This window comes from Erpetoichthys calabaricus, chromosome 12 (genome assembly GCF_900747795.2).
Source record: "Erpetoichthys calabaricus chromosome 12, fErpCal1.3, whole genome shotgun sequence".
Classification (NCBI taxonomy): domain Eukaryota; kingdom Metazoa; phylum Chordata; class Cladistia; order Polypteriformes; family Polypteridae; genus Erpetoichthys; species Erpetoichthys calabaricus.
In genome coordinates this window covers 46,075,921-46,100,282 of record NC_041405.2, presented here as the reverse complement: position 1 = coordinate 46,100,282, position 24,362 = coordinate 46,075,921, and positions in this window count along the sequence as shown.

The window sequence follows — 24,362 nt, the reverse complement described above, 5'->3', positions numbered from 1 at the left end:
AAATAGTGTTTGTTTTCCTCGGAATTGAGCAGTATTTTTTCCAGCATTGTGGAGGGTGCAAGGTGGGGGAAATCGGGCAATTTCTGTTTAACAAAATTTCTAATTTGAAGATAGTAAAAGAAATGTGTAGCTGGGAGGTTAAATTTTGAACGTAATTGTTCAAAAGATGTAAATATGTTGTCTATATAAAGATCTCTGAGCATTTTAATCCCAAAACTTTTCCAGGTATTAAAAACTGGATATACTTGCGAAGGTTGAAAGAGGTGGTTCCCTTGCAGAGGTGCCACTGATAAAAGATTTTCCATCTTAAAATGCTTCCTAATTTGGTTCCATATTCTGAGTGAGTAAAGCACAATTGGGTTATTAGTATATTTGCGATAACTTTCATTTATTGGAGAGCAGAGCAGGGAATATAAAGAAGTACTACAGGATTTTACTTCTATTGCAGACCAAGCCTGTGTATGTGCATTTATTTGTGTCCAGGTTTTTATGGCTTGTATGTTTGCTGCCCAGTAATAAAACTGAAAATTAGGTAAAGCCATGCCACCTTCTGCCTGAGGTCTTTGTAGGGTCGCTCTTCGGATACGTGGGTGTTTTGAGTTCCAAATGAATGAGGTTATTATTGAATCTAACTGTTTAAAAAACGATTTATTGATATATATTGAAATGTTTTGAAATAAAAAGAGAAGTTTAGGAAGGATATTCATCTTAACGATGTTAATTCTTCCGGCTAGAGTGAGATGAAGGGTTGACCATCTATGCAAGTCTTGCTTAATTTTTTCCATACAGACGCCAAAATTTTGTTGATAAAGAGCTTTATGTTTACTTGTGATATTTACCCCTAGGTATTTAAACTGATCTGCTATGGTAAAAGGTAGGGTGTCTAATTTATTATAATATGCTTGTGAGTTCACTGGAAAGAGTATACTTTTATTCAGATTAATTCTAAGACCAGATATCTTTTGAAATTCTGTTAGTGCTGTTAAAACAGCAGGGACAGTGTTTTCTGGGTCCGATATATATAAGATCATATCATCTGCATATAAAGAAATTTTCTGTTCCAGTCCTTCTCTGACAATCCCCTTTATCTGATGAGAATTTCGGCAGTGAACCGCCAGTGGTTCAATAGCGATTGCAAACAACAGTGGCGACAAGGGACATCCTTGTCTGGTACCACGTTCTAGTTTAAAGTAGTCTGAGCAAATTTTATTAATACAAACTGAAGCTTCTGGACTGGTATACAGTAGTTTAATCCAAGCACAAATATTTGGGCCAAACCCAAATTTCTCCAATGCAGTGAAAAGGTAATTCCATTCGATCATGTCAAATGCCTTTTCTGCGTCTAATGATAGTAATATCTCTGGGGTGTTTGATTTTGCTGGTGAATATATAACATTAAACAAGCGTCGGAGATTTGAAGATAGATGTCGGCCTTTAATAAATCCAGTTTGATCTTGTGATATTACCGAGGGCAGCACTTTCTCCATCCTTCTAGCTAGGATTTTTGAGAGTATCTTAACATCATTATTCAGGAGTGAAATTGGTCTATATGGTGCACATTGTAACAAGTCCTTATTTTGTTTAGGAAAGACGGTGATTAATGCTTGTCGAAATGTTTGAGGTAGTATTTGGTGGTCTTTAGCTTCTGTAAATGTTACCAATAAGAGTGGAGCTAGCTGAGTGGAGAATTTCTTATAAAACTCTACGGGGGTAACCATCAGGGCCTGATGATTTCCCGCTTTGTAGTGACTTTATAGCGTCTAGTAATTCTGTTAGCGTTAGAAGTTTATCTAGTTCCTCAGCACTTAAAGCATCTATTTGTGGTATTTGTGAATTATCCAGAAATGCATTAGATTGCGTGTTGTCTTCTTTGGGCTCAGTGGAATATAAAGACTTATAGTAATCTCTAAATGTGTGCATTATTTTATTATGGTCGATGATTTCTTCTCCATTCTTGTTGGTGATTACTGGTATTTGCATTGTGAACTTCTTGTTTATGAATTTGTTGAGCTAAAAGCTTATTAGCTTTTTCTCCGTGTTCATAGTAATGCTGTCTAGACTTATAAATAAGTTGTTCAGTTTCTTTAGTTGTTAAGATGTTAAGTTCTGTATGCAGGGCCTGCCTTTTCCTGTGAAGAGCTTCACTTGGACGCCTGGCTTGTTCTTCATCTATTCTAGTAATTTCATTTCTTAGCTCTGACACTTTCTTGGTTTCTAATTTATTTCTATGGGAAAGATATGAAATAATCTGGCCTCTTAGGAAGGCCTTTAGAGTTTCCCAGAGTGTTCCTGCAGAAACCTCTGTAGACGTGTTTGTCTCTAGGAAGAAGCTGATTTGTTTGGATATAAATTCTGTGCAGTTCTCATCTGCCAATAAAAGAGGGTTAAGACGCCATGTGCGAGGTGAGTACGAGGGGCTTATTGATTTTAGCTCCAAGACTAGAGGGGCATGGTCAGAGATAACAATTGTGTCATATTTGCATGATTTAATTGTAGGCAGGAAATTATTATCTATAAAAAAATAATCAATTCTTGAGTAGCTATAATGCACTGGTGAGTAGAACGAATATGTTCTTGAGTTTGGGTTAAGAAACCTCCAGGGGTCTGATAAGTTGTGATCATTTAAAAACTGTGTAATTATCTTTGCAGTATTAGATGTCGTCCCCCCTGTCACGGGAGTCCTATCTAAGAGTGGATTTAAAACACAATTAAAGTCCCCAGCCATTATAATTTTATGAGTGTTCACATTGGGAATGGATGCAAATAGATTTTGCATGAATTCCTTATCATCAACATTGGGTGCATAAACATTTATCAAAATCATTTTACTGTTATATAAGTTGCCCATGACCATCACATATCTCCCTTCAGGGTCCGACACTACCTCTGATGCTACAAATGGAACTGTTCTATGTATGAGAATTCCCACCCCTCTAGTTTTCTTTATAAAGCTAGAATGGAACATTTGGCCAGTCCAGTCTTTTTGTAATCTGAACTGATCCTTGGTTAGTAAGTGGGTCTCCTGTAAAAATACTATTTTAGCGTTTAAGCCTGTTAGGTGAGAGCATACTTTCTTTCTCTTTAATTCGTGATTCAGGCCTTTAACATTCCAGCTCACAAAGTTAACTGTCCCATCATGGAGACATTGATTCTGAGTTTTTAATGTCATTTTATAGTTTTAATTGGTAATATGGCAGTTTTAATCTTAGTTTCAACATTCCCCAGGAGTTGTTGCATGTTAGCCTGTTGCTGCATTGATATTTATAATTATAAGGATTATAAGAATAGATTAAATATAACCTGCTCTCCTTCTATCCCCCCTTTATCCCCCCACCCCCCCATTTTGCCTCCCCACATGAGGCTAGACCCCACTTCGCGATGTTCCAGTCCTCTGACATACGAAGAGACTGAGCACGTCCAAAACAAAACAAACCCCACCCTGCAGCGGCGTTACAGAATTAAAACAGATATCTTTTACAGTTAAATCCTTAATACTATCTGCCGAAAATGTTCTCATTAACAATATTTAAGCTTGAAATAATCTTCAGCGCTTTTAAGTTAAGATATTAAGATTAAAAAAAAAAAAAAAAAAAAAAAAAAAAAAAAAACAACCCTGGGAGTGATTTTAAAAACTAGTCTAGGATAAACCTGGTAATTCATACTGTAATAGTATAATGGTAATTGTATAAATAGTAGAACAAGCATTAAACCAAGGGTATGAAGTTAAACAGTCTACTTTAAGGTATAGTAAAATAAAAAAAAAAATTAAAAAAAAAAAAAAAAAAAAAGGAATAAAAAAATAAATAAATAAAACGAATCCTACTTTAATCACTTCCACATTTTCACACTCACGTCTATAACTCTATAACTGTGATTAAAACATAAACATATAACATATAAAGTCCAGCTAAAAACAAAAAAAAAAAAAATAAAAAAATAAGATGTATAATTATAATACCAGTCTCTTTAAACATGGATCCAGCGATCAGATCATAGGTCTTTCCCGTGCCTTGATAGAATACGGCTCTTTAATTTTAATTAACTTTCGAAAAAGTGTCGGAAACAGCTTCTTTAATTCTTTTTCAGCTTCTTCTTTGCTGAAGAAGATATAATGTCCATCTTGAACTTCCACTTTCAGTTTGGCAGGATACAAGAGGCTGTATTTGATATCGGCTTCCCGTAGCATCCTTTTAATGTCGTTGTAGGATCTGCGTTTTGCAGCTGTTGATGGTGAGAAGTCGGGAAAAATACGAATAAGATTATTTTCAAATATAATCTCTTGCTTGTGTCTGAGAAGTGCCATCACATCAAGCTTACATCTTAGTCGTTCGAAGCGGACAATAAAAGACCTAGATTTAAAGGCGCTTGGTATCTTTGTGCGATAAGCCGTGGCTATCTCATTGTCGAGTTTAAAGTCATCTCCAATTATTTTAGACAGTAATTCTACTGCAAATTTCACTGGGCTTGAGCTTGAGCTTTCTCGTTTCTCAGGTATACCCTCAATTCTTATATTATTTCTTCTGCACCCATCCTCCAGGGCTGCAAGTCTGTCTCCAAGTTTTTTGTATTCCGAGTTCGCAGCTGTGGCTTTTTCATCGGCGTTAGATGCCATTTGTTCCGCTGTTTCCACTCGAGCCGTGAGTCCCTGCTTAACGTCTTCCAGCTGATCTGAAACGTCATTAATATGATCATCAAGCCTTTTCAGTTTGGAGTTAGTTTCTTCAATGTGTTCCACTAATTTCTCCAACATGCCTTTAAAGTTCACGTCGAAACGTTCAAATAGACGCGTTTCCTTATCTTTGTTATCCTTCTTGAGCTCAGTGGCCACCTTCTTAAGATCATTTGTGTTATCTTTCTTAAGCTCCTTCATGGCCGTAACTATGGCAGTGGACTGTGTAGCGATCATCTCTTTCTGTGTAGCGATCATCTCTTTCAGTTCGGACAGTTCGCTTCTGCTTTCGTGCTCCGCAAGTGAAAATGCAGCTCCTGTTACAGGCTCGCGATGAGTAGATGAGAGCACGTCCTGCAGAGCCCTTTCTAGTCTCGAATGATCCTCAGAAATCGGCGATCCATTGCGACCTGTATCACTTGCGCCTTCGCTCCCATTCTCACTCTCGACTGGAGACGATACAATGGAGCGGGGTCCCAGGAATTCTGCGCACTCTTCTGCCTGTTCTAGGTCAGTCTCCGTGATGCCATACCTTACACTTGCACTCAAGCCGGAAGTCTGTCCGGAAATCTGCCATGCAGGCCGTTTTTGCCCAGTCTCTTTCTTATGGTGGAGTCGTGAACACTGACCTTAATTGAGGCAAGTGAGGCCTGCAGTTCTTTAGACGTTGTCCTGGGGTCTTTTGTGACCTCTTGGATGAGTCGTCTCTGCGCTCATTGGGGTAATTTTGGTCGGCCGGCCACTCCTGGGAAGGTTCACCACTGTTCCATGTTTTTGCCATTTGTGGATAATGGCTCTCACTGTGGTTCGCTGAAGTCCCAAAGCTTTAGAAATGGCTTTATAACCTTTACCAGACTGATAGATCTCAATTACTTCTGTTCTCATTTGCTCCTGAATTTCTTTGGATCTTGGCATGATGTCTAGCTTTTGAGGTGCTTTTGGTCTACTTCTCTGTGTCAGGCAGCTCCTATTTAAGTGATTTCTTGATTGAAACAGGTGTGGCAGTAATCAGGCCTGGGGGTGGCTACGGAAATTGAACTCAGGTGTGATACACCACAGTTAGGTTATTTTTTAACAAGGGGGCAATTACTTTTTCACACAGGGCCATGTAGGTTTGGATTTTTTTTCTCCCTAAATAATAAACACCATCATTTAAAAACTGCATTTTGTGTTTACTTGTGTTATATTTGACTAATGGTTAAATGTGTTTGATGATCAGAAACATTTTGTGTGACAAACATGCAAAAGAATAAGAAATCAGGAAGGGGGCAAATAGTTTTTCACACCACTGTATATATATATATATATATATATATATATATATATATATATATATTGTGGAACATGGCCCAGACCCAGACAGGCAGACATGTTTAAATCACCCCACACACGTTTATTCGCAGTGTCCATATTTACAGTAAAGTGCACCACAGTTCCCAAGTCCCCAAAAGTCCTGGCCATAACACAATGCCTTTTCTTTCTTCAGGCCATCTCCTTGCCTCCTCCTAGACCTCGTCTCTCATCCACCCGACTCAAGTCCTGAATGAAGGGAGGCGGCCCCTTTTATAATCACCCGGATGTGCTCCATGTGCTTCCCGGCAATCTTCCACCGGCACTCCTCAGTGTGGCAGAAGTGCCGGCTGCGTACCCGGAAGCACTCTGGGTATCTCTGATCCTCTTCCCCCCAGCACTTCCGGGAGTGGCAGAAGTGCTGAGGTCCAAGACTCCCAAGGCATTGGGGCGCCCCCTGGTGGTGACCACGCACCCCTACAGGGTTGAGCTTCAAAGCTCTGTACCCGTGGTCCCCATAGCAGCCAGGGCGCTCGCCCCCACGTGGTCTGGAGAAGGCGTAAGCCCTCTTCTGGTCCTCCGGGGTGTCCCGGCTGGGTCGCTCCCTCAGACACCTGTGACACTGCCCCACCGCCAGCGAAGACCCGTTGGGTGGAGCGGCTCATCCCGCAAGGGCAGCTCATCCCCGAAGTGGGTCCTACTCTTGAAGCTCCAGGGTCCGGTCCTGCTAAACAAAGAACAGAAACAGGGGTGGAGATGTGCAGGCACAGGCAGCGCTCCCCCGTCCTACCGGTACCCCGGGGCCTACTCTTTCAGCACCCCCTCCGAGGTTTCCATGCCCCTTTGGATTGGGCTGCTCTTTCAGCACCCCCTCCGAGGTTTCCATGCCCATTTGTTGGTTTTTGTTTGTGTTTATTGTCCCATTTGCATCTTTTGAAGTTTAAGACATGGTAGTGCAGATGCCTCACAGCTTACATCACATTTTTGGATACAGTAACCAGTCCAAGATAGTTGTCAGACACTTTCCTAGCCCTCAGGGACACTTAAAACATCATTGCACCATTATCAGCCACTCAGAATTAAATCAGTTCCTCCAATCCCAATTGACTTCAATGCATTTTACAGAGCATGACAAAGTTCACAAAAATTTCCTAACAGCAAAGTGAACTCTGCAGGGTTCACTCTTCACTAAAAATTCCCAAGAAAAGATAAACAAAATTGGCTCTGGTTTATCCAAAATGCAGCTGCAGGAAATGTAATGAAATAAAGCAAGTTTCGAGCATGTTTCTTCTACATTAGCCTCATTAGATTGGATTCCAATGTCTTTTATGATTGTGTTTGTAATGTTTTAATTTGTATGTGAGGTTATCAATATCTGCAGTGGGTTGGCACCCTGCCCGGGATTGGTTCCTGCCTTTTGCCCTGTGTTGGCTGGGATTGGCTCCAACAGACCCCAGTGACCCTGTGTTCAGATTCAGCGGGTTGGAAAATGGATGGATGGATGGGTTATCAATATTCTTGCACCTTCCTATTTTTTGGATTGCTTGTCTCCACAACTGTAATTACAGATCCTTGAACACTGGTTTTGCTCAATGTTCTGGGATTGAAGTATTAACTGATGAGGCAGCCTCTTGTTTATTAGGCACCTAAAATCTACAGTAATTTACAGATAGACAGATACTGTACATGAGGCTAAAACTGTGGAATATTTAAAAATCTGCAAATACACCTTTTTAATTTGACCTTCTCATAATGTATTTGTAAAGAATCAGTTGTAAAAGATTAAAGCTAATACGCATAATCAGATATATTAAGCTTTGCATTTGTTAACAATGATGAATATAATTGTTTTCATAGATTACAACCACTAAACAGTCCTAAATGTATGTGTGTATATATATATATATATATATATATATATATATATATATATATATATATATGTCACACTTGGGTCACAGATTTGCACAGAAACACAGGAGGTTGTAGAAAAATTTATTCAAAGCACTGCAAACAAACATTTGTCTCTTTTCAAAAGTTTAAACGTGCTCCATGACAAGTCAGAGATGACAGTTCCGCCAGGAGCAGAGAATGTCTGAGAGAGAGAGAAGGAGTAGCAAACAACCAATTTAACAAACTGAAAGAAGCCTGTACAGGCTTTTTAAGAAGGCGGGGCACCGCGCGAGAGGCATATTACGCGACAGAGCCAGTCAGAAGGGAACGGAAGAATGTGAAGGTAGTCTGTCAATGTTTTTTTAGGGGTTTTCCCAGGGGCGTCTGTATTCTCTGGGGGTGCGATCAGCTCCGCAGCTCACAGTATATATATAGATATATATAGTACTGTGCAAAAGTTTTAGGCAGGTGTGAAAAAATGCTGTAAACAAAGAATGCTTTCAGAAATATAAAAAATGATTTTTTATTGTTATCAATTTACAAAATGCAAAGTGAGCGAACAAAAGAAAAATCTAAATCAAATCAATATTTGGTGTTACTACCTTTTGCCTTCAAACCAGCATCAATTCTTATAGGTACACTTGCACAAAGTCAGGGATTTTGTAGGATTATAGTCAGGTGTATGATCAACCAATTATACCAAACAAGTGCTAATGATCATCAATGTCACACGTAGGTTGAAATACAGTCATTAACTGAAACAGAAACAGCTGTGTAGGAGGCTTAAAACTGGGTAAAGAACAGCCAAACTCTGCTACCAAGGTGAGGTTGTGGAAGACAGTTTCATGTCATGGCAAGATTGAGCACAGCAACAAGACACAAGGTAGTTATACTGCATCAGCAAGGTCTCTCCCAGACAAAGATTTCAAAGCAGACTGGGGTTTCAAGATGTGCTGTTCAAGCACTTTTGAAGAAGCACAAAGAAACGGGCAACGTTGAGGATCGTAGATGCCGTGGTCGGCCAAGGAAACTTAGTGCAGCAGATGAAAGACACATCAAGCTTATTACCCTTCGAAATCGGAAGATGACAATCAGTGCTATCAGCGCCATCAGCTCAGAACTGGCAGAAACCAGTGGGACCCAGTTACACCCATCTACTGTCCGGAGAAGTCTGGCCAGAAGTGGTCTTCATGGAAGAGTTGCAGCCAAAAAGCCATACCTCCGACGTTGAAACAAGGCCAAGCGACTCAAGTATGCACGAAAACATAGGAACTGGGGTGCAGAAAAATTGCAACAGGTGCTCTGGACTGATGGGTCAAAATTTGAAATATTTGGCTGTAGCAGAAGGCACTTTGTTCGTCAAAGGGCTGGAGAGTGGTACAATAATGAGTGTCTGCAGGCAACAGTGAAGCATGGTGGAGGTTCCTTGAACGTTTGGGGCTGTATTTCTGCAAATGGAGTTGGAGATTTGGTCAGGATTTAATGGTGTTCTCAATGCTGAGAAATACTGGCAGATACTTATCCATCATGCAATACCATCAGGGAGGCATATGATTGGCCACAAATTTATTCTGCAGCAGGACAACGACCCCAAACATACAGCCAAAGTAATTAAGAACTATCTTCAGCGTAAAGAAGAACAAGAAGTCCTGGAAGTGATGGTATGGCCCCCACAGAGCCCTGATCTCAACATCATCGAGTGTGTCTGGGATTACATGAAGAGACAGAAGGATGTGAGGAAGCCTACATCCACAGAAGATCTGTGGTTAGTTCTCCAAGATGTTTGGAACAACCTACCAGCTGAGTTCCTTCTAAAACTGTCTGCAAGTGTACCTAGAAGAATTGATGCTGTTTTGAAGGCAAAGGGTGGTCACACCAAATATTGATTTGATTTAGATTTCGCTGCATTTTGTTGATTGATGAAAATAAACGATTAACACTTCCACTTCCAGCCGGGACTCCCAGGAAGACCAGAGGAGGGCTCACGCCTCCTCTAGACTACGAGGCGGTGACCGCCCTGGTTCTTTTGGGGGCTATGGGTACAGAGCTGGGAAGCTCAACCCTGTAGGGGCCCGTGGTCACCTCCAGGGGGAGCCCCCATGCCTGGAGAACCCTGGACCCCAGCACTTCTGCCACACCAGGAAGTGCTGGGGGGAAGACGAGTGGGGACACCCGGAGTGCTTCTGGGTACGCAGCAGTCACTTCCACCACACTGGGGTGCGTTGGTGGGAGATTGCCGGAACACACCTGGAGCACATCCAGGTGCTCATAAAAGGGGCCGCCTCCCTTCACAGGATGGCTGGAGTTGGGAGAGAAGGAGGCAGCCTGAAGAGTGAAAAGGCAGTGTGGTTTGGCCTGGACTTTGGGGTTGTGGTGCACTTAACTTTGTAAATAGTAGTGTACATAAACGTGTGGTGGTGACTTTAAACATGTCTGCCTGTCTGTGTCCGGGGCTCGTTCCACAATATATATATAAAATGTTCAAAAAAATTAAATGAACACTTTGAAAACACATCAGATCTCAATGGGAAAAAAATCCTGTGGGATATCTATACTGATATGTACTGGGTAATGTGTTAGGAACGAAAGGATGCCACATCGTTTGATGGAAATGAAAATGATCAACTTACAGAGGGCTGAATTCAAAGACACCCCTAAATCAAATTGAAAAAATGATGCGGCAGGCTAGTCTATTTTGCCTAAATTTCACTGCAGCAACTCAAAATTGTACTCAGTAGTTTGTATGGCGTCCACATGCTTGTATGCATGGTTGACAACGTCGGTGGGGCATGATCCTAATGAGACGATGCATGGTATCCTGGGGGATCTCCTCCCAGATGTGGACCAGGGCATCACTAAGCTCCTGGACAGTCTGAGGTGCAACCTGACGGCGTTGGATGGACCAAAACATAATGTCCCAGAGGTGTTCTATTGGAGTTAGGTCATGAGTTTGAAAAAATGGTGAACATACGTGTATAGAAAAATGGGCTAAAGGTTGATTAAAATAAAAGAAGGCTAAAGACACAACATTTTGGCAGTATACCTTTCATCTGGAGTACAATTAAAAAGAAAGAGCAAACAACACTTATATAGGAGGGGAAGCAAGGAGCAAAGCTTGGGAAGATTTAAGGAGCAAAGGAGAGAGCAGGAGAGAAGAAGCTGCCATTACAGCTTCCCAAACTGAGAATGAGCTTAACTTAATCTGTTTGCCTTTGAGAAGTGTCTTTGAAGCTCTGTGAAAGAACACAAACAGAGACATTAGTGTGACTATGATCAATTGATTTAAAGCTTTCTTTAATCAGCTGTGTAAGGTCTTTGATCTCAATGACTCAGAGGTGCTCTCTAAAATGATCTGCTAGCTGTCTCCTTGTCCTGCCTATGTAGATGGCCGAACACTTCCTACAAGAAATGCAGTACTAGGGTGTTGTACTGTGTTAGCCATTATGAATGTAGTGAGAGTCAAGCAAAATGACACCTTTTAATGGCTAACTAAATAGATTACAATATGCAAGCTTTCGAGGCAACTCGCTGCCCCTTTTTCAGGCAAGATGTAATCAGAAGGAGCCTGAGTTGTCTCTAAAGCTTGCATATTGTAATCTTTTTAGTTAGCCAAAAAAGGTGTCATTTTGCTTGACTTCTCATTACAAGAAATGCAGTAAATAAGACTTTCAGACAGGCAAAAGTCCTGTTGTTTAATATCATATTTACCAAACAGACCAGATACAAGAGTTTTTTTGGTGACATATTTGCAAGTAACACTGCAGCTCTCCTGTGAATCTCTTCTGTGAAGTGAGCTGTGGACGAGAAGTTTGTGTAGATTTGGTGGTCAATGGAAGTCATGGGATGATTAGGAACAAAAGCTCCCATTTAACGATCAGTTTGAAAATTTAGGAAGTTTTGTTTGGTAACCTCTGGGACAGCTAGAGTATTAGAGTAGGATGGGAGGGCCAGCAGGAGGTTTTCATTTTTGGGGTTCTTCCTAGAGTGGATTTCACAAGATCTACTCCTGGCTTGATTGAGGCTCCTGTGTGGGGATACTGGCAAGGCCATTGAAGCTTACAGGATATCTAGTATGCTTGACCTCTAACATAACATAGGCCAAGTGTCACTTGCTTGAACCACGGGTGTCCTGCTGGACAGGTTGACTCAACATGAAGAGGAGGACTGGCACTTAGGGAACTTTTATTCATTACAAGGTAAGGCAGAACAGCTGCCCACTGAAATTATACGCTTCACAGAGTTCTTTTCCTAAAATAAATGGCTCAATAGCTCGTGCGTTAAGGTTTAATGCAGTTGATTAAATGTGATTTAAAGCCTGAAGAAGCTGAACGGGAGGCCCATTTCTGTGTGGGGAAGGCTGTTCAGCTCTCTCTCTCACTATGACCTTACACCCAAGGTAATAAAATGTTATGAGCTGGTATCAGTGAGGCTGTCTAAACTGTGCTCCACGGCATCGTTTGATATGCACACAGATCACCCTCTCAGAAAATGTCATTTCGGCCTCTAATTACCCTTGGTTGCTTAGTGTCTGCCAGTACTGAGCTCATAAAAATCACCTTGCAAATTACACCTAACTTTATTTATAAAAAGAAAAATCTTCCTGCCCAGCACAATCTGCTTATCCATGTGAGAAATTGTCACTTAAAGCGACTTCTGGATCCGGAGTGAGGCATTATTTTTAACAGCTTCCTCACTGGAAAATTGGATTCTTACTTAAACCAGCCCACTCACAAATGAAATTACCACTCATAATTATCTTAGAGAGGGGCACAGCGGCACAAAATGATTGTCTGCCTGACTGTACTGATAGGGATCTGGAGTGAGAAATGTCCAAAGTGTCCAGTGTCTGTCCAGTCTACCATTCAAAAAGGAGCCTTCAGATTTGGGGGAGTGGTGCCACTCTGCATGTGCCAAATGACGCTGGCAGTAACTCTCCATTCAGAAACCCCTGCACAAAGGAGTTCTGGAGTTTACTCATGGCAAAGATAATCGAACATTGGACATACAGTACTTACATTACAATATATGTAATGGCAGACATACCAAATCACACAGAGCAATGTTACTGACACAGAAAGATGCATAAGAGAAGCAGGGCCAATGTTACAGGGGGCACTGACACTTTAATAGTAGTTGTCAATCAAAACCCATTTGAGACTATGACTGCGGACAATTGAATAATGTGAATAATTGCATAATATACCACTTTAAGTGGAGGTGAGCAATGCCGGACCTGGGGGGCTGCAGTGGCAGTAGATTTTTGTTCCAACCCAGTTGCTTGATTAGAAACCATAATATAATGAGCCGAGAGGAGTCTGTGTTCCCATTATAAGTTATTCTTCCAGCTTTCTGTTTTGTTCCTTGTGTTCCTTTTCACATTTTTGCTTCATGTGATTTCCTTTATTGCTGCATTGCTCTTCCATTACTTTTTCCTAATTGTAAAATGTCAAACTTTAATACAGTGAAAAATAATAGATGGCTTTGAAACTTTTTGAGACCCCAGGCTAAATCTAAATCCACAGATCTAGTACAGGAATGAGAAAATGAGGAATTGCACTAAAGGAATACTACTATCAAAAATGATAATGTTACTTTCCCATGTAGTTTGTAGTGATGGCCGAGAAAATTTTTTATGTTATGTTGTTGCGGAGAAAGAGTATAAAGTTTATGACAGAAATGTTTGGTGAAGAACAGTAGAAACACAGCAAGCAATATTAAAAACATCCATGAAAAAGCTCATGTTACTCGTGTCGGATAATCTGTCCATAAAGTCACCCAGTTGAATGTACACAACATGCAAAACACATGCATTTTGCTAAGATATTGTTAAATAAATAACTCCTGAAAATTAAATTAGTAGTCCACAAACAGAATACCCCTTAACATAGGGTTGTGCTTTTGAATTGAACGTCCACCCCGAACTCCCCAAATTCAATGGTTAAGAGTTATGTCTTCAATTCAAAATGTAGTCCCCTCTGTTGAAGGGACTTTCTGTTTCTGGACAACATTCATTTATTTAACAATATTTTATAAAAAATACATTTGTTTTGCAAATTGTGAGTAAACAACTGGATGAGTTGTGTGGATTATACCACACAAGTAACATGAGATTTTTTTCTGGACATTTTTTGGTATTGTTCGCTACTGTTCAGCATTGGTCACCATTGGGTCCTATTCTGTCAGAAACTTTGTTGTATCCTTTCTCAGTGAAAATATGATTTTTTTTCTCTGCCACCACTATAAACCTCATGTGGTAAGTAACAAAGGTATCAATTTTAGGTGGAGTATTCTTTTAACAAAGGCCAATAACAGATCTTATTTAATTTCATGACTTGTCAGTGTTTTAACTATGCCAAGACAGATCATTCTTATATTGCAAATTATTTCCTTTCCAAGGATATAATTTCAAATGATTGGAAACCTAAAGCAGATCAGTAATGGTCAGTTTTTCACTTTTTTCTCTTCAGTTTCCTTAATATAAATATCTGATTAAACCAGAATATACACAATGAATACACACTAGTGCAAATGGACAGAAGTTTGATGGAGAACTGCTGGCTCCTTTGTCATTTGCATCTTATTTCTAATAAGAAGTTAAACACAGTGAATGCAGCTGTGTGAGACAAAAGTAAGCACTTAAGGCTGGTGAATCTTAACAACAGAGACAATTAAAATGAAGCACAAAAATGTCACTGGACTAGTAAGTGTAATCGATTTGTCCTTAAAAAATTGGGTTGAAACAGATAACTGCAGCCACTGGGTCCCTCCAGAACCAACGTTGTCCACCCCTGACCTATGGTATGGTATATTTTGTTAGTCTGGTAGGTGGCTAAACTATATGTGTTTTGTGCTCCCCTGGTGCTCATGGGAAAGGTCAGGTGACCAGGTGTTTTCCTGGCCAATGACAGAGCTATGGTGCTCAGAAGTGCAGGAGTACCCGGGGATGCCAGAAGGTCCTCTAGGCACACAGCCACAGCACTTCTGCACAGCCTTTATGGCAATGGAGGTCCTTCCTAAAAACTACCCTGAAGCACTGTATGACCCAGGTGTAAAAGTCCAGCCTGACCAGTCTAACTTTGAGTTTGGATATGGAAGGAGAAAAGGTGACAAGCACTCGTCTGGTGGGAGGAAGAGAGCCCAGAGAATCTATAAAGGTGGGAAGGTGGTAAATGCATTAGACACTCACGCCTGCTAGTCATGGGTTCAGTAGCCAGAGTAGATAGATCCAGATAGGCAACAGGTTGCCTTTCATGTTTATTTTGATACTTTGAGATCTCCCCAAGTTATCCCTCCTTTGTGTTAAAAATATTTGGTTAATAAATTGACCACTTTTTATTTTTAAGAACTTTGGTTAACTTGACTCTCATTCTGGTTTGGGCAAGTCACACATTTCCAATCGTACAGAGTATTTTTGATAATCAATGGCATCAATACTTCACATTATATTATTGCCATAGTGAACTTAATAAATAATAGAAGCAAAGCTGATTGTGTAGAAGCTTTTTCTTTATTTTATTTTACTTTTTGTATTAACTGTGTCAAAGGCTCATTGTAACAATGCTTTAAGTTTTACATTCTAAGAAAGAAGTAATGCCAACTACACAAAATGGTTTATTGTACTGCCAGAGCAACAGTGATATCTAATAATAGCAAGTGTCAGCTTTAAATTTTAAAACAGATGCAGTAGAGAGTCTTAATAGCTAAGAATGGTAATGTCAGCTATTTAACACTGTTTTAATAAGTAATAATGTTAAAGTCAATCACGCAGAAAGTTTTAGTATCTAAAAGTTGTAATGCCAGTCAAAGAACATGCACTAATATCTTATTCACAGCAATACCACTTACACCCAGGGTTGCATTATCTAATAGCAACACTCAAAAAAGATACAAGTAGGTTCAAAAATCGTGGATTAGCATAAGATGCCCTAATTCAGGGTGTTCCTAAGAAATGTGATGATTTACTTCATGAGGCTGAAGTACATAAAAGCAACAATAGTTGTGTCAAATATTTGAGATATGCTTCAATTTAAAATGTTTAAAGTCTAAATATTCTCAATTGTGGTCATTTTTTACCCTCTGATAGAAGTCCATAGTGAGTTAGATCCCTAGTAAAGGATCATTTTGTATTCACTGATCTTAAAATAGTATAAAATGATACCCAGCACGCATATGTTTGAAATTTGCCATTTGTAACCTTCTGGGAGTGGATAGTTCAACTGGTATAGAAGAAGATATTAAAACTAGTATCATATTCGTGTTCAGCAAACCTTGAAATAGCATAAACTAACACCGCACGTGCCTATATTACCGATCCTAAGTTTTGTGAAAAGGAGTAACTTTGACCACTGTAAGTGCAAGAGAGGAAGAACAGGTATCCTGGGCAGGATTCAGGACATACAGGAAGGAGCAGGAGAATGGGCTCACCAGGAGCAGATCACTCACCCACACGACAGGTGGTAGTATACCTCTGAGCTAAACCCGATTAGGACACCCACAGGGTGGTATGGGCGTTGGAGTTTAGAAATGCAGCAGTGTCTGGGTTTTTGGGGATCAGCAGAGGGAGCTGCCTGGGGAGGACTGCCCCTGTGTCCATACAACCCGGAAATGCTCTAGACGAACTAGACAGGAGACTGGAAGTTCTTTCCTGGGTCTGGTTTTAAAGGAAGCCCTCTTCTTGAGTCAGAGTCAGGATGCAGAGGGCATCACTTAACGGGAGGTGGAGAGGTGGAAGGATTCATTTGTTTTGTTTTATATAATTGTGGCTTATTTTGGAGAGGTGATTAGTGGAATGGTGGTTGGTGTAAATAAATACCTTTTATTTTATTAATACAGTTTAACTTCTGGTGTTGTACTGTGTCTGTGGTTTGGAGATCACACCCCTCATATCCCATTAGGGGATGAACTACTGGGGTTGATTGATGTGGCATGCACAGCTTAAGTACTTCTGAGCGGTTTACTCTTTATGATAAGGCTGTAATTTCCTGCACAAAATACGAGGGACGTTCGAAAGGTTTCCGCAATTTTTTTATTACTCTGTTTATTAAGAATTTCAAAAACAAATAACATTACTATTCTACATAGTCACCTTCATTTGCAATGCAATTTTCCCATCGTTGTACCATCTTTTTAATGCCCAATTACTACTCTTCCTGCGTTTACCGTTTCCAACAAAAATATACTGTAAAAGTGCGGAAACATTTTGAATGTTCCTCATATGATTCAAAAATGGCCTGTGATACCCAGATGGGGGTGGTACCCAGCCGGGACGCCCGAGGCTTGTGCCTTCTCCAGACCTCGAGGGGGCGACCGCCCTGGGGGCCGCGGGTACAGGGCTGGGAAGCTTGACCCTGTAGGGGCCCGTGGTCACCACCAGGGGGACCCCAATACCTGGAGGACCCTGGACCTCAGCACTTCCGCCACACCAGGAAGTGCTGGGGGGAAGAGGAACAGGGACACCCGGAGTGCTTCCAGGGAGATAGCCAGCACTTCCACCACACTGGGGTATGTCGGTGGTAGACTGCCGGGAACACACCTGGAGCACATCCGGGTGCTTATTTAAAGGGGCCGCCTCCCTTTAGAGATGGACTTGAGTCAGGTGGAAGAAGGACAAGGTTTCTGGAGGAGAGAAGGAGGCAGTCTGAAGACAGAGAGACAGAGAAGGCATTGTATTGGCCTGGACTGTGGGGTATTGGGGGTCTGTGAGTATTGATTTGTAAATATGGAACGCTTCAATAAATGTGTGTGGGGTGATTTCAACGTGTCTGCCTGTCTGTGTCAAGTTCCACAGGCCTAAAAATGATGGGGTTTTTGGTTCTAGAGGGCAAAAAATAGGGGGAACCCCAAAAAAGCTCAACACAACTAGACATCAAGACAAGTTGAATGGTTTATCTTATATCAAAGTTTTTTGTACTGGTGAGTCAGAGGGGAGGTACAAAAAAACAGAAACAGTGATTTCAAAGTATTCATGAGTAATTCTTGTGAACACAATGTAACAGCCGACCCCTTACCCAGCCAGCAGCTACACCTCCAAGACCTGTGGCCTGGATAATTTACTGAGGTTGAATCTAAATATCAAGCCGTACCTCTAACAAATGAAACTTTTCCCCACAATCGACGGTGTAAATATAAGCACAACAGAAAAGCAGATATGCAAACTGAAACTGATTGATTGTATTAAATGAAATAACAAGAAATATACAAAATAAATAAATAGCAAACATATATATAAATATCCCTCCACCTCAGCAATAACGTGACACCACCATATATAAATACAACAAACCCTCCCTTGCCCCTGTAACATATAACAAACAACGAATAAAAACAATGAATGATATACGGAATGTCTGACCATGTATTAGAGTCCGGTTATAAAACGGTCCTGAAGATGGGTGACTGAACTAGAGATAAGTGAGTTGTTTGATTTTCCCAGCAATTGGAGCAACCTCACTGTGATTCCTCGGCACATGGTGGATGATGATACGACCCCGGGGTCTCTACAGATGAGGGATGGAAGACAGTCTGGCGGAATGAAAAACAAACTATTGTAAAAACACGATGTGAAAAAACAGCAGGTAAGTTGATCTGTGGTTGTGAAAAAATGGTCTCCTTCTTTCTCCTCTCCTCTCTTTCTTCTGGCTATTCCCTCCTGATTGCTTAAATAGTCCTGTGATGGATGTAATTGATTGATAGTGAACAAGTGTTTTCCAGGTTTGGGGCTGCGGTCTCCTTCCATTATCTGTCCCTCTTTACGGGGACGGCATTCACTGACACACACATAAACTTCAAAATGGGACGATGGTAACAAGACACATTCAGTACTAACATTTGACAACACTATAACTATGTAGCCCCGCTACAACAATATCTAAGGGAAAATGCCAATCACCCATGGCAATGCCAGCTGCACAGAGAGACAAATACCTAAGAGAACCAGAGCTAATGGCAGAAGTTAAACTCATATTTTAATTGTCCTAATGCCAGCCATACAAAGGGCTTTAATAATACCAATGCCAACCATATAGTAGGCACTGGTATGTTGTTTGCAGCAGTTCGAACAATGGGTTTCAGAATTCCACAGCAATATTGCCAGTAATACATAAGATATTAATACCTGACACTGGCAATGCCCATCACGGAAAAGGCAATTATATCCATTTCTAAGCAAGGCGCTATTTCCTGTAATGCAAGAATTTATTGAACAGCCACAGAAAAAGTGATACAGTAAAAATTGAAATATTAATAGAAGAAATGATACTTGAATAAAAAGTTTTAATGCAATTAAAACTTTAGTGCAATTCTAGTTTTGGTTTCAGTGGCAATCGAAGAGAAGAATTTAATATGTAATAGTAGCAATGCCAGTTACACATAGAGTTTTAACATCAATCACTTGGAGGAGTTTAATATACTGCATATGGGTATCAATGCCAATTGCAAATTGAGTTTTAATAACAGGAACAGCATTGATAGCATTGACAATTTTAATAACAATTGATTAATTTTGCCAACTGAAGAGCTGGTGACATCCAGTTGCATGTAGATATTCAATTCCTAAATCCAAGAATGCCAATCAAATATAGAGATATAGATAATACTGGTAATGCCAGTCTCACAAGGTGGGAAGAACTATGCCAATTAAACAGTGTGATCCATATCTTACATGTATAGAGCCCATGATAGAATAGGTAATGATGTACTGATACTAGTAATGCCAATTGCAAAGAGGATTTTAATAACTAATAATACCTTTGCCAATCGCACTATAAGCCAGGATAGCTAATTCAATGTAATGCCAATTATGTTTCAGTATCTAATCATAACATTGCCAAATAAATAAGTAGAGATTTACTATCTAATCCTGGCAATGCCAATGACAAATTGGGCAGTAAGAGCATTGCTAATTACACAAGGAGATCCATATCAAACAGCTGAACAGCCAATGGTACTGCAGACTATTAAATAATGACAATTCCATAGTGGGCTTAAATAACTAATGTTAGCAATGCCACTTGCATAAGAGGTGCTGATAGAAGGCATGCCAATTAATCTTTGGGTTTTAATATCCAGAGCAAAGCTGACAATCACACAAATGGCTTTACGATCCAATGGTGGTAAGGTCAATTACACAAGAGGCTCTGATCACTAAATCAAAGCAGTGCCAGCTATACGGGGGGGGGGGTCTGTATTTAATAGCACCAGATTCATTGATGTAGGGGCACTGATATATTAATTTTAGCAATGACATTCACACACAGAGGTTTTTAATATCTAGCCATGGCAGTGCCAATCACACAGAATTTTAATATCTAATAGTAACATTGCCAGTTGCACAGAGGGATTTAATATATAATACTGGCAATGCCAATTAAACTGAGGTCACTTATGCCTAATTTTCAGAGTGAGATTTCTGAGACCCCAACAACACCCCCAACTGCGCTGTGTGGCAACACTCAGTTAACGCAGACAGAGACTGGTTGTCCACTGCCAGTGCAACTTCAAGTCCTCAGGTTTGTCGCGTAAGGCATGTCACCCACTGGTTGATGAGGGGAACAATTAAAACCAGCCACTGACCTGGCCGTGTGCGCACTTTCTGACTTCTGTCCGAAGAAGACTATCTGTTCTTTTAATCAGAAGAAGGGAACTCATGCAGGGTGACATCAATGCCACTGCATGCTTGTTGTGCTTGTGTGACTTGAAGTGACAGCTCCCGTTTGGATAAATGCTCTGATAATAATCCTGTCTTGACAACAGTAAAGCTGCTTTTTTTGGGAGAAAACTTGGACTTACGTCCTCCTCTCTGGTGTAAGTCTTTGACGCACACATCACAACAGCAATTCCAGTCAGAAGAAGTATTTTAATATCTAATAGCAGAAACACACATCACATCACATAGTGTTTAATTATTCAATATCAAAATGACTATCACACCATCAACTCAGTGTCTTACAGTCATATATATAAAGCATGCCAGCAAAAGCCCAACATATATGTCCATCCATCTGTTTTCTGAACCTGCTTTTAGCAATCATGGTGAGCCAAAGCCTATCGAACCGATATACACCACAGAGCAGGAACCAGTCCCTGATGTGACACCCATTCATCATGGTGCGCATACCCAGTCTGATTTATTAAGAAAAAATTTACACCAGTTAACCTAACACACAGTTAGGGAATATGAGTTTTGTTAATGTTAAAAATGCATTTGAATTTTATTCTTTAAGATGTTTTTTTGACAATAACCACAACATAGAGCTTTCACTTGTACTATTCTTTTCTCTTATTAAGGTGGCATGTCTAACCAAAGACAGAGAAAGTGTTAGCAGAGACAACAGACTGAGGACAAAACTAGCAAAAATGTAACTTATCATTGTAAAATAGTGCAGTCTAGCATTGAAAGGTCAGAACCTTAAATGCTAAAAGGGTAATTTTTCTGGACTTTCCATGTGCAACAACAACAACATTTATTTATATAGCACATTTTCATACAAAAAGTGCTTTACATAATGAAGAAAAGAAAAATAAAAGACAAAATAAGAAATTAAAATAAGACAACATTAGTTATCATAGAAAAGGGGTAAGGTCCGATGGCCAGGCTGGACAGAAAAAACAAAAAAAAACTCCAGAAGGCTGGAGAAAAAAATAAAATCTGTAGGGGTTCCAGGCCGCGAGACCGCCCAGTCCCCTCTGGGCATTCTACCTAACATAAATGAAATAGTCCTCTTTGTAGTTAGGGTTCTCACGGAGTCACTTGATGCTGATGGTCATACAGACTTCTGGCTTTTAATCCATCCATCATTTTTGGAACATCATGGTACTTAGAGTAGATGGTGGTGGCGCAAGCCACCACCAAAAGGACACCGGAAAAGGAAAAAGAAGAGAGAGTAGGGGTTAGTACAGATTTTAGAGCCAACATGAATAGTTATTATAATGAATTGGATATACAGAGTATCAGGATTAAATTACAGTGAAGTTATGAGAAGGCCATGTTAAAATAATGTGTTTTCAGCAGTTTTTTAAAGTGCTCCACTGCATTAGCCTGGCGAATTCCTACTGGCAGGCTATTCCAGATTTTAGGTGCATAACAGCAGAAGGCCGCCTCACCACTTCTTTTAAGTTTTGCTCTAGGAATTCTAAGGAGACACTCAGTTGAGGATCTGAGGTTGCAATTTGGAATATAAGACATCAGACATTCCGATGTATAGGATGGGGCGAGATTATTTAAGGCTTTATAAACCATAAGCAAAATTTTAAAGTCAATCATGAATGACTCAGGTAACCAGTGTAGTGACATCAAAACTGGAGAGATGTGCTCGGATTTTCTTTTCCTAGTTAGGATTCTAGCAGCTGCATTCTGCACTAGTTGCAAACGATTTATGTCTTTTTTGGGTAGTCCTGAGAGGAGTGCGTTACAGTAATCTAGTCGACTGAAAACAAACGCATGAACTAATTTCTCAGCATCTTTCAATGATATAAGAGGACTAACTTTTGCTATGTTTCTTAAGTGAAAAAATGCTGTCCTAGTGATCTGATTAATATGTGATTTAAAATTTAGATTACAGTCAACAGTTACCCCTAAGCGTTTTACCTCCGTTTTGACTTTTAATCCTAATGCTTCCAGTTTATTTCTAATAGCCTCATTGTATCCATTATTGCCAATCACTAAGATTTCAGTTTTCTCTTTATTTAACTTGAGAAAGTTACTATTCATCCATTCTGAAATACTAGCCAGACATTGTGTTAGTGAATCAAGAGATTTGGGGTCATCAGGTGCAATTGATAAATACAGTTGTGTGTCATCAGCATAGCTGTGGTAGCTCATGTTGTGCCCTGAGATAATCTGACCTAACGGAAGCATGTAGCTTGAGAAGAGCAGCGGACCCAGGATAGAGCCTTGTGGAACACCATATAGGATATCATGTGTCTTTGAGTTGTAATTACCACAACTAACAAAGAATTTTCTCCCTGCCAGGTAGGATTCAAACCAATTTAAGACACTGCCAGAGAGGCCCACCCATTGACTAAGGCGATTTCTAAGAATATTATGATCAATGGTGTCAAATGCGGCACTCAGAGGATGAGAACAGATAATTGACCTCTGTCTGCATTTACCCGCAAATCATTTACTACTTTAACGAGTGCAGTTTCTGTGCTGTGATTTGTTCTAAAACCTGACTGAAATTTATCAAGAATAGCATGTTTATTGAGGTGCTCATTTAACTGCATAATGACTGCCTTCTCTAGAATTTTACTTAAGAAAGGCAGGTTAGTGATGGGTCTAAAATTTTCAAGAGCAGAGGGGTCGAGATTATTTTTCTTAAGTAGGGGTTTAACTACCGCAGTCTTAAGACAGTCTGGGAAGACCTCCATATCTAATGACGAATTTACTATGTCAAGAACATTATCAATCAGCACGCCCGATACTTCTTTGAAAAAATTTGTTGGTATTGGGTCAAGGACACAGGTGGAGGGTTTCATTTGAGAAATTATTTTATGTAAAACAGATAAATCTATCCTAGTGAAAGACTTCAATTTGTTTATAATGGAATACTGGGGTTTAGGAGGATCCTTAGTGTTGGGGAGATATACTATGTTATTTCGAATATCATTAATTTTTTGACTGAAAAATACAGCGATAGCCTCACAGGTTTTACTGGAAGTACTTAAGATGCATTCCTTTGAGTTACTTGGGTTTAACAGATGATCAATTGTTGAGAATAAGACTCTGGGATTACTAGCATTGTTATTTATAATCTTAGAGAAATAGCAGCGCCTCTCAAGACAGACTGTGTTATTGTATTCTGTTATTTTAACTTTTAATATTTCATAGTGGATAGTTAGTTTAGTCTTCCTCCATTTACGCTCAGCTCTACGGCATGCTCTCTTTAAATCAGACACTCTTTGGGTCTTCCATGGTATAACAATGCTAGAAGATTTTTTAACTGTCTTTTCAGGTGCAACTGAGTCAACAGCAGCCCTCACTTTAGTATTAAATCTTTCCACCTTATTATTTACATTATCCTCGCTATTATAGTTGGCACTATAAACGGACTGATTGCTTAGAATGTTTGTAAGTTTTAAAGCTGCTGATGAGTCAAAGAAGCATTTTTTAACAATATGCTTCTCATGAGTGTTTTCTATCAATATTTCTATATTAAAAAGTAGAAGAAAATGGTCTGATAGACCAATATCAATGACCTGTTTTATATCAACTTTTAGTCCTTTAGTAATCACTAAGTCTAACGTATGACCTGCTTTATGTGTAGGCTGATTAACGAGCTGTCTCAAATCAAAAGAGTCCAGGAGGTTCATAAATTTTTTTACTTTTTGGTCACACTGATTATCTATATGAAAATTAAAGTCACCGACTATTAAGAGTGTGTCATAGTTCGTAATTAAAATTGACATTAAGTCAGAGAATTCCTCAAAAAAAGACGCGTTGAATTTAGGAGGTCTATACACGGATAATATTAGAACATGAGAATCTCCATGGATAACAACGGCAAGATACTCA